General features: G+C 42.4%; 1 protein-coding gene across 3 annotated transcripts in view; it reads left to right on the top strand.

Annotated features, from left to right (window-relative positions):
* Positions 1-18,452, top strand: part of FYCO1 (FYVE and coiled-coil domain autophagy adaptor 1) — a 1,135,599-nt gene that overhangs the window by 63,140 nt on the left and 1,054,007 nt on the right. The window lies entirely within an intron of this gene.

Here is an 18,452-nt window from a genome sequence, read left to right as displayed (position 1 = left end):
ATTATGACAGCCCTGAAAAAAAGTACATTTATAAAAACTGTGAGTGGCGCAATAGATTGTTTTCTATTCTGAAGCGGGGATTGGTGGCGCATTAAGGACTTCAGGTTTGTAGTGCATGTGTAAAGTGACCAGTGTCCCCAAATTCTGACTATGCAACTTACTTGCCGGGTAAGACATTTTCAATGTATAAAGTATGTTCCTATTGAGGTAGTGAAATGTCAGAGAAGACCTAGATGGGAAAGTTTGAATTCTAATTTTGTTGACGCAAGCAAGACTTTATAAACATGGTCTTGTATTATTGGCCTATGGCAAAAATGTGAATATGATTGGTACGTTTATTGCTCTTGATGCAGTTCTTGTTACTGTTTGGTCCACAAATAAACCTATAAGATCAATTAGGCAACAGCAAACTTGGCTTAATGAGAATGTAGAGTTGCAAAACACATCCTTATAAAGCGATTGAAGAATCCACGTGTAACGTTAGGCTCTTGGAGGCAATCTCGTACAGACTACAGCTATACCATGTTCGGGCTAAAAATACCTTTTGTACAATAGTTGTGGGATCATATGTGGGAAGTCTGACCCTCACGTTATATTCGCCATTTTTGCAAATTTGATGCTCTACATCAAGGCTGTCCAACATATGGCCCGCGGGCCATTATATGGCCCGCCAAGCCATTTTATGTGACCCCTGAGGCCGTATGTTGGACAACTCTTGAGTAAAAAAAAGAAAAAAAAACAAAACTTTTTTTTCTTTTTTTTTTAAATGTGCCTGTGCGCAAAACTGTAACTTCCTCTGGTGACCCCATGGGGTCAACAGAGGTAGTTACAGTCCTCAGCCACGAAGCGTTAATTTATTAATTTCTGCAATGTTTGTCGGATATCCGACAAACATTGCAGAAATAAATACATTTGTCAAGAAGATCTTGGGACTTGATGATGGAGGAAGGAGAGACTAATTTGTATCACGGCATAGTGAGGGTTACCTCGGGAATGCCATTCATTTTCAGTGAGCGCGGGTCCATACAATGGCCCAGTACTCCCACAAACTATGAACAATGGGATTAATATAGTAGCAATTACTTTGCATTTAAATATCCCATTTCAGGCAAGTAGGACCCACCAGGCAAGAGAGGAACAGACTCTGGCCCAGACATGCCCGTTCCTCTCTTGCATGGTGCTCCGAGGGGCAAAAGGCGAGCCGAGATGAAGGGAGGAGGTGGTGAGGTGAGGAGAAGAGAGTGCTGGCCCGGGCGAAGGATTATGTGGACAGGTGCTGTGCAGGAGTTCCTCTCTGCGTGGGCAGCACAGTGGATTCTTGAACCCCTGATTAGCCGTGGGCCGCTGCTCAGAGGGCCATTGTGCAGAGTTACTTTCAAGGTTTGTCATCTCTGGACATATGTTTAGCAGGGGTTGCGGTGACACAGCCTGTCTGCCCCAAAAATCGTTCTTTTGAATTGCGAATGTCACCGAAGATGAACCTTTATCAGCTGAGAAACTTAACCTTTGCAGTGCTTTTTTCCCTCGTCTCGAGACAAAGAAGAACAGCAGGAGCTCAGTTACGTTTATCTCTAAGCACAGTGCGGATTGATGAAAATGTCCATGCATTATACCAAGTACATTGGACATTATAGATGTGGCCAGTGGGGTATCAAAGCATGGCGAATACCACATGTACAGCACAATAGGTTACCCTAGTAGTGCCTCTATAACACACTGCAACCTGCAAATGGGCCTCAGAGGACCACCTGCCAAGGTTTCTGGAAGTTGCTTATGATCTTGATCTGTGATCTATGATCTTATCTGATATGATAGGTTATTTATAACGCGCTTAATACCCATGCAGCAGTGATCCCAATCATAAAAGTGAAACAGGCAAGCCCAACAGGTATAACTTATTTTCACTCTTTTGGTAGCGCAGTCTGAGGGCAGCCTATACCCTTCAGGAGAGGTGTGAGCTGATACAGTTGCAACACAAAAAACAATAGTACTATGTTCCCAAAATACCTTAGTGCTTGTCTTGCGGATCTCAGCAGAGCCAGGCTTTTCAGCATCAGACCAGAAGCATGGGTGCCTTTGCGCTGGGTTGGGGTCAAGTTGGAGAGCAGCAGCGATGGGCCCCAATGATGCAGTTCTGTTTGGCAGTGGTGCTGATTTGCGGGTAGAAAATGCTGGGAACAGTAGGCCGTGCCAAGTGGATGGCACTGGAAGACTCAGTGACCTCTGGGCACGGACAAGGGAATACTTGCCTTTGGCGCTGTGCAGGCTCGGCTGACACAACACGGCATATGGTTACGGCAAAGATGTCAAAGCTTCAGCATTGTCATTGAGCAGAACTCTGAGATTCAGGGGTGGTGGAGCGTCGAGGTCCAGGATGATTATGATGGTGTCAATGGGGCCAGCGCTGAGCAGCTCCACTCAGGAGGGCCATGGGCCCGTGTGGGGCCGACAGGCCAGTCGGCAGACTGCAACAGGCTTGCTCGAGCCATGCTGCTATTTACACAAATCTCGGGCCTAGCAGGGCCTGATGGGAGAAAGGAACTGCGCTAGAATCTGCTCTTCTGTTCTTTGTTCCACTGTTGAGCCATCGGATCCTGAAGCAATTTCCCTTTTGCCTTTAAGGTTACTTCCAGACAGCCCTCATTACATGTTCAGCAGTGTGAAAAAAATGGTGGCGGTTTTTCCGTTACCACCACTTTTTTGGGTGATAACGGAATTACCATCATTTTTACCATACCACTGAATTCCAGGTCTGAAGGAAAACTGGAGAATTCACCTACAGCAAAAAGTTGCAGATGAATCCTACGCTTTCCCTCAAAAAATCAGCAGATTTTCTGTGGGAAAATTACTGCTTGCTGCCGATCCGCTAAAGCCCACATGGAGTCCTGTGGACTCCAGAAATGGTGAATTACACTGCTCTATCACCACTCATAATCCCATGATAAGCTCCCAGAACCAGGATTTACAGCCACATTCACGCCAAACTCGTAATGAGGCAGAGTACCTCTATAGCTGATGTTTGGAATGCAATTAATGGTTTGCACTCAAACAAAGCTACTGGGCTAGATGGAGCTCTGGGTGATCTGTATAAAAACCCTTTGGATATTTGGTCTCCTCTGTTGCTCACATTATTCCAGGTCCCTCTTAACACCAGAAGGATGCCAACAACCTTGCTACTGTCAAATGTTTTTCCACATTTAAAAAGGGGAACCGTGCCGATCCAAGATGTTATAGACTGGTACCTCTTTGCGATATTACTTTTTGGTGGACAGTTTCAAGTCTGGATGGAGCATATCAAGATTATATCTGAGTCAAATAAAGTTATCACAAGTCTATGGAAACTATTGAACCTAATTTAAACCTGTTCCCCACTATTCATTAATCTTATCAGAATAAGGGTGTTGCATTTTAGCTGGCTTTTATGGACTTGTCAGCGGCCTTTGATATGGTAAATAGGCTCCTGCTCTGGTCAATCACCTGAGATTTGTGAAGAGACCTTGGTCTTTTGGAAGATACTATTCAGCCGTTTTAAAACAATGAAGCATTTGTTAACCATGGGAAGAACGGGGAACGCACAGGCACTTCTAAGATTTCCAGAGGGGTCCATTAAGGTTGTGTTATGGCCACTTAATTATTTAGTGCCTGATTTACAAAAATGTTTTCAATGGGTCATTCCCATGTTAAAAGTTTTTAGTAAATCAGGCCCTTAATCTTTACATTGATGGTTTGGAAAGACATGTTCTAATCAAGTCTGTAAATGTTCCTTCCTTCCTTTTTGGCCCGCCAAACACCCTGTTTAGCATGCAGAGTGGCATATTATCATTATTATTTTATTTTACTGTTGGCACATGATCTTAGAGTTTGCTAGACAGGAATTGTTATTTAGCTAGCAGAAAATGTGTGATTATACCAGCATGTTTTTATGAGATTGTATTTATTTTACACAATACTGATGCAGTCTTGGATTGTTCCACTGCCATGTTTCATATGATATTTGGTTTTTATGAATGTTATTGTTACATGATTTTTAGGTTCAAATAAACATTGATGATGATAAATGATATAATACCAGGTGGGGGTTCTGATGCCTGGAGGGATATCAGCAAAATGGAAAGCAAAACTATGTCACATGACAATGTGTATATGAACTCTTTTTGAAAGACACACAAAATATTGTTTATATAATGTAGCATAATGAATATGCCTACTCCCTGTACAAAAGCAACCTGGAAACATAGAAGTGTGTGAACAGACCTCTTATTTTATTAATTTATTTCAAAACAGATTTAGATGCCATGATGAAAAAAATCTAAATTGGTTATATCTATAGGATATATTTGGATTATCAGTTATACCCCAATGATGAGACTTTCTATGCTAAATTCCGACTGGGTGTTTTGCCACTTGCACATCACACTTGTAACTGGGGCGTGAGTAAGTCATCTCTGTGCATGTGCTGTTTAGCTATGACTGAGGCTGAAATGCACTTCTTTTGCTTTTGCCCTGCCTATGCAAGGGAGAGATCCTATCAGCTCAGGACAATTTGGCTACGCTTAAATGTAAGATCCTACCACGTGGCGCTTGAATGTCTGAAATGTTGTGCCACCCGGGAAGAGATTATAGCGATTGTAGCTTTTTAAAATTTTGCCTTCGGAAAAGGTTTCTTTTATTGTAATTTTATGTCCAAGGGTGATACTTTTTGAATAATTCTAGATTTGGTATCTTTTTGTTTTGATGTTTTATCTTGATGTGTTAACACCCATCTTATGATTGTATTGTATTTTATGTTTGCATTGTGCATTTCATTTATGGTGTAACTACATCAAAATAAAGTATAACGATAAAGGTTCAAACTAAAAATCACAGAACAAATGACTGACTCAACATCCACATTAAATAACACAAAAAAACACATAACATTACATGCAGGTTCCCATTCTCAGAACAGCAATATAAACATATGTACACGGATAGCCAGGAAACTCGACTATTGCATAAAGATGTGACATTTATTTCAATGCAAACAAGTCCCTGCATAGGATGATATGTTATCTACTGTTTACATGTAGTCCATGGTGCTGAAAGATTCTTCATGAAACAACTTTGCATGCACCAATAGTTGTTTTCTGCAGTCATATATGGTCTACTAGCAGATGACCTACTTCTTTAAACGTATTCAATGTAAATGAAGTCTGGTGTGTTTTTAGCATGTCTTATGTGCTGGTTAGGTATGCTGTTGATATCCAACCTAAATCTGTCTGCTGGTGAAAATTGTCTACTAGTTATTTGTATGGGTGAGTTACGATTCCAACAATGTTACCTTATGTTATGTTTAGCCTTAATGTTGGTTCTACTTTTTGTTATATTTAGAGTTTAATAGTAGATTAAACCTTAACATTGGCAATCCCAATGTTTATGTACTTTAAATGTGTGTGGATCGTACATTTTACCATTCTTAAAAATGTGCTTTTCCAACGGATTGCTTAATTTGAGTAGGTTCATCTTGTATGATTTCTTTACGAGTTTTGTTGAGTTCTGGTGGGTAATCCTATGCCTTTTACATCACATTTTATTTCTATAGTGTATTTCCTATTTCATTTTGTCTCTCTGACCCTTCTATTGTTTGCTCTGTGCGGCCGATATACTTGTGTGTTTCACAGTTGATTTTTCATTTCACTGTATATATTTAGTTTCATTTTGCCCCTCCCCCCCTCTGTGCATTACATGGATGGCAACTGCAGGTTGGGTGTGGCAGATCCCCGTGTGTGCTTCCCTGATTTTTTTAAAAATTTCGCTGTGTGTTTTTAATTTCATGTTGTACCTACGACCTTACTGCATATGACTGGACAGGGGTGTTGGGGGCTGCCGATGTCCATTTTACAAAATATGTTTTATTTAGTTTTGCCCATCCGTACCTACTCCGCATGTATGGTGGCTCTATTAATTGTTGGGTATGCCAATCCCCTTGTTCACTTCACTTAACATTCTTCTTTTTATTGTGTGTTTTTCATTTAGCATTGTCCCTCCCATCCTTCTGCTGTGTCCGATCATCTTGTGCATTTTGCGGAATATTTTTCATTTTGCAGTATGTTTTTCATTTTATTTTGATGCATGCACGGCAGCCCTACTGTGTGTTGGGCGAAAGCAAATCATTTTGGAAATTTGGTGGCATCATTTTCATTTCACTATTTTTTTCATTTTGTCTCTCTGACGGTACCGCACATGACTAGGGTGTGTGTTTGTGTTATGCAGTATATTTGTAATGTTATGGTGGACTCCATGCTTATTGAGCATGTGGGAAAATATCAATGCATTTCTTTGGCCTTAGAAAGTGTGCGTTTGTTTATTGCAGTCAAATGCTCTATCACTGGGCTATAGCCCCAGCCACAATGCCTTGTGATGGGCGCACTCATTGTTGGGCATTGTTGCATGCTTTTGTTCGGACCGCGGGGGAGCTATAACCATCCTCACGCTGATGCTGAGACTATTCAAAATCTGGGCTGACAAAGCCAGCCGCAAAGCCCGAGTGAAGGGCGTGCTCGTTGTTGGTTATTGTTGATGGCTGGGGTTAGGACCCTGGGGGAGCCTAATCTGGGCTGACGAAGCCGCAGTGAAGTACACCTGAAGGTGCCCTCGTTGTTGGGTGCTGTTGCTGGCTGACGTTTGGGCCCTGGAGGAGCTATAACCATCCTCACGCTGATGCTGGGAAGGATTTTTATTCTGGGCTGATGAAGGCTGCAGTGAGGTCCACATGAAGAGCATGCTTGTTTGTAGGCGTTGCTGAGAGAGAGAGAGAGAGAGAGAGAGAGAGAGAAAGAGAGAGAGAAAAAAAAAAAAGAAAGAAAGAAATTTGGTGCCAACTTGGAAATATACATAACAACTGGAGAGGAGGTACGAGTTACATAGCAGGGCGCATATGAAATACACATAAAGTTGTCTAAAATCCTGCTTGAATTGGCATATCCAAAGTGATATTTGATAACAGCTGGTAACACGTTGTTACATTCAAGAATCATTGGAACGTTGATAAATTCATACTTTTAAAACCAACAAAACTCTAAATCAACACTTTATTGGAAGTATTTTATTGGGGGGGGGGGAGACCGACTAGAACAGACTCTTAAGCTTTCGGCAAATACATCGATATAAAGGCCTTCACCACTGATTGTGTAATCACCAGAACAATTACAGAATATTTAAACTCGGAACCATACAAGTCAAGACTTTGTATACACATGGTTTACCCATTTCCCATAAGAGCTCTTGGAAGAGATACACATGAGGGGGTGGGAGGGGAGACGGACTAAGGCAGCCCTCGCAACTATCAGGCGTGCCCCACCCTCGAGGGACTGATGAATTGATGGGCTACAGTGCCCTAGCACAGTTCTATCTGATTGTACATGATTTCAGTTCAACCAGAATAATTGACTGTGTCTCCTCTTTCTCTTGATTGTAAGCACACAAGCAGTACATTATTACTCATTTTAACTTGCCTCCTATATTTCATTGATTTTTATAATCTTTGATGATGATTTTATGAGTTGATATTTGTTTTAAATTGTCTTTCAGCATTGTATTTATATTAATAAGAAGAGTTGTGGTGCAACCTGTTTTTATATTTTATTAGAGCTTTTACGGTAAATATCATAGAGGAGCCCTATTAGTATTAAGTATTACTATCCCAGTGGCAATGCACACTGAACAGCACAAAAGTGCAGAATTCCAGGCCAGAATGGCAAGGGAACAGATAGAATGAGGACCTCAGGAAGAAGAGGAGATGATCATAATTCACCCGATAATTCCCAAAATACGTATGAGACTCTAAGTGGCAACATCGATCTAATTGATCTGTCAGACCTTGAAATGGATACAAAAAATGAATATATTGATCTGTGAAGGAAAAATAAACTCATAATAAAAAGGAATCAAGATAGTAAAAATACAGACCAAATAAAATCAAGGAATAAGATGGGGAGCAATGAGAAAAAGCAAAATCATAGCCACTGTAATTGTGAAATTATTGCCACACAACTCTGTCTTATCGAATCTGATAACGAGAATATGTGATGACATGCGGGCAATTAAGAAAGATGTGGAATTGGTTCTAGGTGAGAAAAGCAACCTGATGCTGTTCCCTGACCCCCGCGCACAACATTCAATAATCAGGGCAACCCTCAGTAAGTGAAGACCATGGAGGGAAGAAATTCCTGACTTTAAAAATAAAACACTGTAAAGGTGTATAAAGCAGATGTCACAGAAGGCAACCGGGCATAAGAAAATGACAATGATAGAAAGGATCCTAAATCCAGATGGAACAAATGCAAATAAATACCAGCAATCACATAGCCTAATAGGAAGGACCCCATTGATTAATGGGGATAGGGGAGGAGTTAGAGTTAGGAAGTAGCAGAATGGGGACAATCTAGGGCAAAGAAGAAAATAATTTTAGTGAACGCCTGAGAGGGAACATGAAGTAGGTAATGAAGTGAACCCACATATTGCTAATAACAGACTAAAATATGGATTTGGTGCCAGTAAAGCCATTTTCTTACATAAAGTACCCAAACTAAGGCCAGGGAGCTGAGAAGACAATTCATACACTAGCAAATGCATACGCTGGATCAGAGGGGCACGATGGTTGCTTAGCAGTGATAAGAGCTGATGTATTGCGGACCAGTTGGCTACCATCACTGACACACCTAGAAGAGGATTGCATAACTCTGAAATTAAGATAGTGGGTGTGCCAGTGAAGGTCTCCTTGCATTAGATTTAATAACCCTACCAAAACCTGTCACCATGATTGAATTAGGACCATATTGCCTGTGAGGAAGGCATGGTATCCAGCAGCAGACGCAGATACAATATTCAAAAACCTTCATTTAATATTTTGATTAGGATGGTAGAATTCCTAACTGGGCCTAACTCTAAAATGGGAGTAATATCAACCATTAAACAATTACAAATACGTCCAAGTCAGTCTAGTCAAACTAAAAAGGCCTATACTAAGAAAACCTAAGCTTGCCTTCCTTCTCAAAATAACAAAATGCATTTAGGGAATACAGTGTTTCGAAAAGAAATGTCAGAATGGCTTCAGCACCAACTCCCTTCCCCATGTTCAACCCCACAGGGTGTAGAGAGTCTCTTAAAAATAAAAATAAAAGGATAGGTGGATGGCACAGTTCTGTCAGTCTTGCACACTTTGGCTACTGGTACAATTCAACAGTTAAATCTGAGGCTTTCAACTTCTGGTAGTTCAATCACTTCCTTAGGCTTCACCCGCCTTGCCATCAATACTCCGTTCATATGTTATCAATTTCTCACAGTTCTGCACATGCTTCCCTCTGCCGGGCTCAAACCTGTCTTATTTCACTTTATCACACAGTTATGCACAGGTTTGCCTCTGCCGGGCTCGAACCTGTCTCTCCTTTGTGGGGGGTTCCCTTCCCCACATTTTATCTAATGTATCTTTTCACTGTCAAAGTCTTTCAAAACTGCAAGGAATTTACATAGACCTCTGCATGACCACTTCGACCTCTCATTCAATAATCCTTCCAATCTTCTCTTGTAGAACCAACACCTCAAGGTACTTGTAGTTCATATTCTCTTTCAATTACCTTCTTGGCCTTTTCCAAAGTTCTTATATTTTACTTTTGCCCTCTTGGCATATTTCATGGTTCACATATTTCACTTTACTCTTATTCAACTTTCTTTCCATTGATCTCTGCTTGTAACATCCTTCAAAATCCATAACATTATAGAGACTTTTGAATGTGCAACTTCATCTCGCAGGAACACTCTGCTACTTTGTATCCTTTTCTTTCAGCAGTTGTTCTCTTAATTCGTGTTTTATCAGCACAAGCGCAACCTTCAACTTTCAAATTACAGTGAATTTCCCTTTAACATCAACCAGACTTTTGTTGCTCTCGATAACTCTCGGGCGTGTTAATTGGATTTCTTTAATCTTTTTCCTGCAGCTCAAGGCTGTTATCAACGCCTCCTCTGCTCCTCCCGAACTCCACCATTCACCCGGGAGGGTCACGGGCCAATTCCTGGCAACTTGAAGGTTTCTTTCCTCCCCTCGCTCGGCTCTGCTCCTTGAACACTCACAGCTTCCCGAAAGCTTGGAAATCTTGCCTGGCTTTCCCTCGATCCTCTCAATATTCGATCAGTCCATTGGCCTTCCAACTTCCACAGCCCAGTTCGCATCAGCCATCGGAAGAGCTGTTCCTTCTCGTACCCAGCCTCGCTCAAAGTGTGCCTATACGCACCACCTTTTATCTTCACTGGGAGTGTTAATAAGTATCAGGTGTACATTGTTAGAGCTACATGCCTGACTCTGCCAGGCCACATTATAGGGACAGGGCCAATGCAAGTCAGGCGAGGTACTCCTTCTGACCTCATTCCTCATCTTCCTTGGCGCAGTACTTTTGTCAAGACAAACTGGGGAGGAATTATGGGAGTTGTAGTTTCCCATACCATACACGGGGATACGGGTTAGATGGGTTGTGGAAAAAGGGGGATACCATGTCTTACCATTGGGTGCTTCTCCCCCACTCCCCGAGGACCCCCTACCCAAGTGATCCTCTCTCTCTTGTCCACTACCTGAGTACGGTATCCCCGGGGACTAGGTTGTGAAACACCCTCCGGTTTTTCACCCCCACCCAAGACGATTTATATATGCTCCCAGTTCTCAAATGATGTCAAATACCACACGACATTTGCGAACCATAACCATGATAAATAATAACAACAAAACATAGATAAACTATTTGAATAGTCCCACGGGGGAGTTTTTTGATAAAAAGTAATGCAAATTGTGCGATGTAAAGAATATTTATTCAGCAACACTGTCCAAAAAAGTGGCACACTTCGACCTCTATACTGGCTCACAATAGCAGTTTGCGTTTTTGGTTTGGGCATTGACCTATTGCCATATGAGCAACATGTTTACCTAAAAAAACTACTCGGCTCACTATTCGGCCCGGCCGAATAGCTGGATCAACTATTTGGTATTTGGCCGAATAGTTAACTATTCGGTACACCCCAAAAGAGAACACATAAACATGCAATCAGCATTTCTCATAGATTTTTTAATGTAGAATTAAGGACACATAATGGAACAGTAAAGGGGGATCGACCGGCTAGCACCACTTATGTCATAGGCAATAATGAATCACATGGATTACGTGCTGGGGATAATAAGGGACTGGCATTAGATCTCATCTTTGATCTCATCATGGGAAACTATGGACCGTTTTGAAAGTGATCACTACCTGCTAAGTTTGAAATTGATAGGAAATGGCTGGATCTCAATGAATTTACCCAATAATTAATGGTGTACAAAAATTGAGTTAGCAGGCAACGTGAAAAGGTCAATTAGATGGTACGATTTAGTAACAAAATATGTACTCCCATATATGTATTCTGAGGTACTGGGCCTAATGTAATATTTCTTTAACACAGAAATGAATCATTGCACGGAAATCATTAATTTGTGGAAATTTATAGTGAAAGAAATGGGATCCTTTGTAACTAAACCTAAGAAATCAGTTAGAACCCATAAAAAAAATGTTATGTTGATTTATACCTTGAACGTACAAAAGAAAAAACGTGAGCTAAATGGGGTGAAAAACCCATCTAACTTTTCAGAAGAATTCGAAAATTAAGGAAAGATTATAAAACACTTCTAGAAAAGAAAAAGGAGTATCGTGTAACTAGGATATGTAATGAATTGCATGAGGCAATACCAATAGGTTATAATTATGGAAACGTGTCACATTAGGGAATAATGACGGTAGCAATGGAATCCAAGGGAATATCAGTGAAGAAGTACGGATGAATTAGTTGAAGTAGAGAATAGATATTCACTTGATAGCACATATACATCACATCGAGAAGCTGAAAGGGATAATACACTAGAGATCACAATTGAGGAAGTAAAAAAGGCAATTAATAGCCAAAGAAGTATCAAGACACCAGGACCAGATTAGATCCCATGTGATTTGTATAAAGACGAACTAGAGATATGGTCCCTAGTCCTTTTTCACTTATTTAAGTGAGTTCTTAATCTTTCTGTTGCACCTTTTTCCTGGACATTGGCAATAATAGTGCCACTTTATAAGAAGGGGGAGCGGGAAGATCTGTCCGATTATCGGCCCAATCTCCCTTCTAGATTCAGTAGGAAAGACTTTTGCTAAGGTTGTTTCCTTTCATTGGAAGCTATGGGTTTCTGAGTAGAGGGTAATGAGTCACCTACAAGCAGGGTTCCAAACAGGCGTGGAACTTACCACAGAAAGCACTTTGAAGTCCTCAGCTGCCCCCTGCTCCTGCCGCGAACGCCGTGAACGCTGCTTCAACACGCTTCCTGGAGGAGGCGTGGCAACATCGGCACGTGACCCTATCACGTGACTCGGGCCGGCCTTCAAAGGACAGAGGCTGCCGCCCGCTCAGTGCGTGGAACTTACCACAGAAAGCACTTTGAAGTCCTCAGCTGCCCCCTGCTCCTGCCGCGAACGCCGTGAACGCTGCTTCAACACGCTTCCTGGAGGAGGCGTGGCAACATCGGCACGTGACCCTATCACGTGACTCGGGCCGGCCTTCAAAGGACAGAGGCTACCACCCTTGCGGCGTTAAGCCCGTCAGGAGTAAAGGCCATTGACTGTTAAGCGACTGTTAGGCACTGGTGGGCCCATCCTACGTACTGTTGCCGAGCCGCAACAAATAATGACTTTATCGGCAGACGGCCCCCAGACCCGAAAAAAATCTTTACAGCAACGGCGCTCGACAAATCCTTGGTCTATGATGAAAGCTGCAGTCGGCCCAAAGGTAAACAAAGCCACTGGACGTGCACTTATGGCTACAAATGAGTTACTACCAACAGAAGCTAGCAGCTCTCCAAAGCCCCTAGTCTTGTTGTCTCTCAAAGAGCAATGTGCGCAAACTGATGCCTTAACTCCATCTGTATTGCTCACAGTTCCATCCCATGCCTTAGCAACACAGGCAGATAATACCGATCCATCGACACTCCTCACTATCAATCTGGAATGCAATCCAGCTCACAATGATGAAATCTCACTTGTCAATGAAATAGACATATCAGCAAACAGAGCGAGTAAGGTAGACTCACCGAACTCAGTGAACATTCTAGGCGTCATTCCGGCGCCTCGGTTCGATGTTAAGACATCTGATACATTACGAACGACGCAACCAGCTATAATGGCATTTACACCCTTTCATAACAACAACTTCATGAATGCTGCTGGTCTTTCTACAGACAAAGGTCTCTTGTCACATTTAGTGACCGACGAAGAACTGTTAACAATCCCGAATCTTGAGTCGGGAAACCTTGCGATGAACGATTTACTTCCCAATCAAGCTCTGAACAATAAACGACCTTCTACGCCAACTGTGAGGCTGACTTGTCGCCCCACAGTCAATGACATTCCGTTACAGAAGGGAAGCGCTTGTCACTTTCCGGTTCAGTCGCGCGGCCCCAAGTCCGCATTGGTCAGCACCGAAAATTCAATGATGGCCCCTGCTAATATCTCACGTTTCTTGGCCACAACCAATCCAATTTATTCCCAAATTGATCCTCCCACTCAAAAAATAGCAGGTCGTACTGCTCTAGGAGCAGCCTTTGAATGCACCGAACTTGATAACGATAGCGCTTTGGCATGTCAAGCTCCAGACGTTGGTCGCTCTTCCACCTCGAGTGCAAACGACCAGCTCAGCGACGTTCAGCCATGTATGTGGGATGTATTTACCCATGCATCCAAGCCCTACCTCAAAACTGTGCAGTACTGACATGAAAACATCATGATGGCCAGAGCTTCCCAGAAAATGCACAGGGAAATGCATGAAGAATAGGCTGCCATTCATTTTTGCCGATGTTATGGGCACAGAAGGAAACTGCCTAAAACCACCATTGGACTACCCACACAGTAGTCTGAAACCATTGGGAATGGCAATGCTGATTGCCAAATGCAACCTAGAACTGTTGGGAATTCATTTCTTAAATCCCAAAAATGGGTGCAGTACCAGTACTCACCACTATTCAAAAGCCGGCGTTTTAAAACCACTCTGTTTCCCTGAAGGCAAGTCAAAATGCCGATTTTCAAACATTGCAATATGTGCAAAATATTTACTGAACACCAGCAGACATTTGGCAGAATGGAGTTTTGTGTGCCTACAAAATCTGGGAAATGAAGATCATAAGACAAGGTTTATAACAAGACTGGCTGCGCTGTGGATTTCAGCAGTTTAAGTTGCACTGGATTGAAAGACACTAAAAAAAAATCTAAATGTTTAAATTGACTGAGTGACCTACTTTTGAGGGTCACATAGGTTGCAATTGTTTAAATGTCATAGTTTTGCACTTAGAATCAGCATTCTAGCTGCATGTGTAAAATTGCAAGTTAATTTAAAAAGCAACAAATAACATGACAGTAGCTGAAAGTCTGGCTTAAGGAACTTGATTCTGCCTGGCAACTACCCCCATCAGCAGTGAAACTTGAGTCACCACTGTGTTCCCAGGCCAACCTTCCTTTTGCTGCCCACACTAAAGATATGCCATCTATCTGATAATTGAATTACCTGGGCTCTGCAGGAGAGTGAACAAAGCCCTCTTCACTCAGGCAAAGGTTTTTATTACCGCAGTCGTAAAATGTAGCTTCCTCTTGGCAAGAGCTGGGAGGGGCACTGCCTGTGAGAGCAAGCTGGCTTGGCAGAAACTGGAAAGACTGGTTTCTATACCATGTGACCTGGGAAACCACACCCCTTTGGAGCCAGAACATAACTTTAAAAAGATGAATAACTCATAGAGCGGACATGTGAAAATTTTATAAATGATACCATAATTCTTGTGATTTTTCTGCCCACATTTTAAGAGGTTTTTCGACCCGGTGGCGTGTTCAGGGGGGTTTTAGCGGAAAAATGGATATTACTCTAACTGTATGCATGTTCAAAATCTGAAACTTCTTCAGTTAATGTCCCTACTCCCTGCACACATGTATGTAAAGTTGGGTCAATGTCAGAAATTGAAAAATCAGTTAAAAAGTGAAATATCTGCCATTTCTGAATGCAAGCTCTTAGAAACAGCCGATTTGGACAGAGACATGGCTAAATTCAGCCACACCATGTATATGTAATTTCAAACAACTGTGTAACTCTGAAATATGTCTTTTATTATCAAATATAGAATGTGTGCAATCTGACAGAGGAGTGTCCTATCTGCAAGCCATAAAATGACATCCCTCTGACTCACAGTTCATTCCCCAATCAAATGATAAATGGAAGTTTGACCAATTAGAAGCTGAGAGAGAGGTAGGGTCAGTGATGCTAGAACACACCCACATTCTAAACACATAAAAGCAGACAGACAGGACAGATAGGGACTTTTCAATTCCATTTGCTGCAACGCACTCTGCCGGACCATACAACATCCAGAGATCCAGACTTCAAATTCATCAAACCTCCAGAGAGCCAAACTAGAGACTTCAATCTATCCAGAACTAAGAGACCAGACCAGAGAGAAAGCAGTGCTGTACCCAGAGAGACCCAGACCAGCAGAGAGAGCTGACCCAGATCACTGTGAAGAGCAGAGGCCAGACCAGACCAGACCAGAGTCCAGTTTAAAACCCTGACCAGATCCATGGCGAGGCCCATTTCACTCAAGAGTATAGTGTGAGTACCTAGAAAACTGTGCAGAACCAATCTCCTAGTTAAAATAATATAATTCAATCTAGCTTAATCTAAGTAGAACTGTCTCCTTACTGTCACCTGTCATTTGTAAAGCTGTCACTTGTCATTTTCTAGTCGCAAGCTGCACTTGTCTTTTGGAACTTTAGAATTTCAAATCTGAAAAACGACCTCTATTCAATCGCTCATATCTCCGCAACCGTTTGTGCTAGAGACTTGCAATAACTTTTATCTGAAAGCTTAGAATCGTGGCTTTCCTATGAACCTAGAACCGCATTCCTACCCCTTATAGTTTTACCGCAATCGCGGAACACGCATTCGCGAATTTTACCGCGATTTGCGAATTTCTTCACATGTAAAAACTGCTGCTGCTTGCCTTCCATTTGCCAGAAATTCGTTTAACCTGCTAACTATCCCTGCCTCATTGCTAGTGTGAGCCTGGACTAATATTAACTAGATACCACTCACCCTGAACCTCTGAAAGGGAATTAAAAAGCATTTCCAGCATATTTCTCATCCATTGCTAGCACATATCAAAGCATTTGGGCCTGTGTTTTCAAAACTCCTATCTGTTTTCTGTAAGCTTGCTGGGATTGAACTGAATCACATTTGATTGCATTTCTGAGAACTGTGTGTTTCCTTCCATTTCCTTGCCTTGCATCAAGGGGGGGGGGGAGGGAATTGCCAGAGAAAAGTGATTACATTGTTTTGTTGAAATCATATTGAGTATTTCTATACTGCATTTCATTCATTCAACCTTGCATCCATTTGAACTCTATAAAGCATTTTGTACCACCTTCTTCTTTTGTTCCTATTTACCAGTGTGCTACCTTATCCATTTCATGTCAACTCCTTATTGATTATAGAGAAGCGTGTTAGTGCCAGATTCTCTGTTGTTCATCTTTATCATATCAGATTAAGTGTGCTATTCAATTATTAATTTATTATAAAGCGTGATATATATATATATTGTTTAAATTATCAATTAAACCTTTAAACTTGCAAAACAGAACTACTTCTTGGCTCAGTGGGGTCAGGGGGATTCCAAGAGAGGGGTGTTATATAGGGGTAGTCATCCAGAACGCATGAACTGGACCTAAAGATATATCAATAATGGTTTTCATTCAGTATTATAGACTAGGCGTTGACTTAGCTGTAGTGTTGAATTGAATCCTCTTACAAATTGGGGGCTCGAGCCGAGACGTTGGGTTAGATTTACCACTTGTGCAGCTTAATACAGTGTGCTAACTGACGGGATACATACATCCGGTCGGATCACCACGCTGCATTACGCTGTGAAGCATTCCTCAAAAGGGACACTCCAAGAAAAGTTCTGTTCTGCAAAAATAAAATACAAACTTCTGTAAGTCAGGACAGAGACCAATCTCTAGAATGACGACCTTAGTAGACATGAAAATAGCCAGAGAGCACCTCTTGCATAAGCTATTTGTGAGAGGTGAATGGACCGAACAGGACCAGGATGTGTGGTTGCAGGCCATCACACAACAGGTCACTGAAACAGGGTCAGATATATATAGAGATCAGGGACCCTTACATGTGGCCCTGAGTGAACTATATGTGGCTCCTAAAGCCAAAGAGGAACACAATAAGATTGCCAGGATAGCAGCATACCTGTACCTATATATGGGAGACATGCAGGATAGATGTGCTGAAAGCCAAAATCTGGCAAATAGGCAACAGATGGCATTACAGAAGGCCCAATCTGATCTGGACTCTTCTGAGCAGAGGCTGCAGAGGAGCCAGGAGGCAGAAAATAATAGTAGGCAATATATCATTAAAATAAAAGAGGATATGGGCATCCTACAACAGGAAAAGACAGACCAGGATACCCGATTTCTGGCCCTGCAGAAGGAGCACCAAGACAGTTTGGACTCCTTACTGCAGAACCAGAAAAAGCTGGAGCAACAGATCAATTTCAACAGGGCATGCACAGAGCAGGTAGCCACCCTGCAAATCCAACTAGACAGAGAGAAAGAGGAGAGCAACAAACTAATTTTGAAAGACCTAGATACCCAGGCAGAGTTTGATCAGGAGCGCCAGAAAGCCGGCGCCTTCCAAAGGCAAAGGGACGACCTGGCGGCGCAGATGCAGGCTCTTAGTCAGGAAAGAGACGCCATAGGCCAGGAAGTCTGCCACTTAAAAAAGGAAATTGAAGAAAATCACCTGGCCCTCCAGGGGCTGGGTGATCTCCAAAAAGAAAACCAGAACTTGGTAGAGCACACCAGAAGGGTGGAAGATGCTCTAGCAAGAAAGGAGCAGGCCAATAGGGACATTGCCCAGGAGGTAAACCTCCTGCAGCAAAGACTGGCCCAGTTCTCCAGGACCAACCAGGAAGCACAGAGGGAGAATGAGGCCCTCTGTCAACACAATGATAGGCTCCAGCAACAGGTAGCGATGCAGGAGAAACTGATAGAGTCGAGTAAGCCTTAACAGAGGAACTGAAGGCACAAATGCAGGCTCTTGCATTGCAACAGGGAGCAGGGGCGGATAGAGATGAGGTTCGCTGGGAAATGGAAACTCCGGAGCATAACCTCAGGAGCCCTAGTACCAGAGGCCCTCATACTTCTCAGTCCCTGGACTCTGCCACCCCCATGTCCCCTGGTGCACATGAGCACAGGGCCACAGGGATGGCAGATTACTATCCAGCTAAAAGTATGGGGCTCATAGGCCAGTACCACTCAGGAATGGAGGGGTGGGCATCGGGGTATGGGCACCCAAGTACAGTACAGTTCAGT

Source organism: Ambystoma mexicanum, chromosome 5p (genome assembly GCF_040938575.1).
Source record: "Ambystoma mexicanum isolate Mex_15411 chromosome 5p, UKY_AmexF1_1, whole genome shotgun sequence".
In the NCBI taxonomy this organism is placed as follows: Eukaryota; Metazoa; Chordata; class Amphibia; order Caudata; family Ambystomatidae; genus Ambystoma; species Ambystoma mexicanum.
Note: the sequence above shows the minus strand (reverse complement) of the source record. Positions and strands in the feature narration are given on the sequence as shown.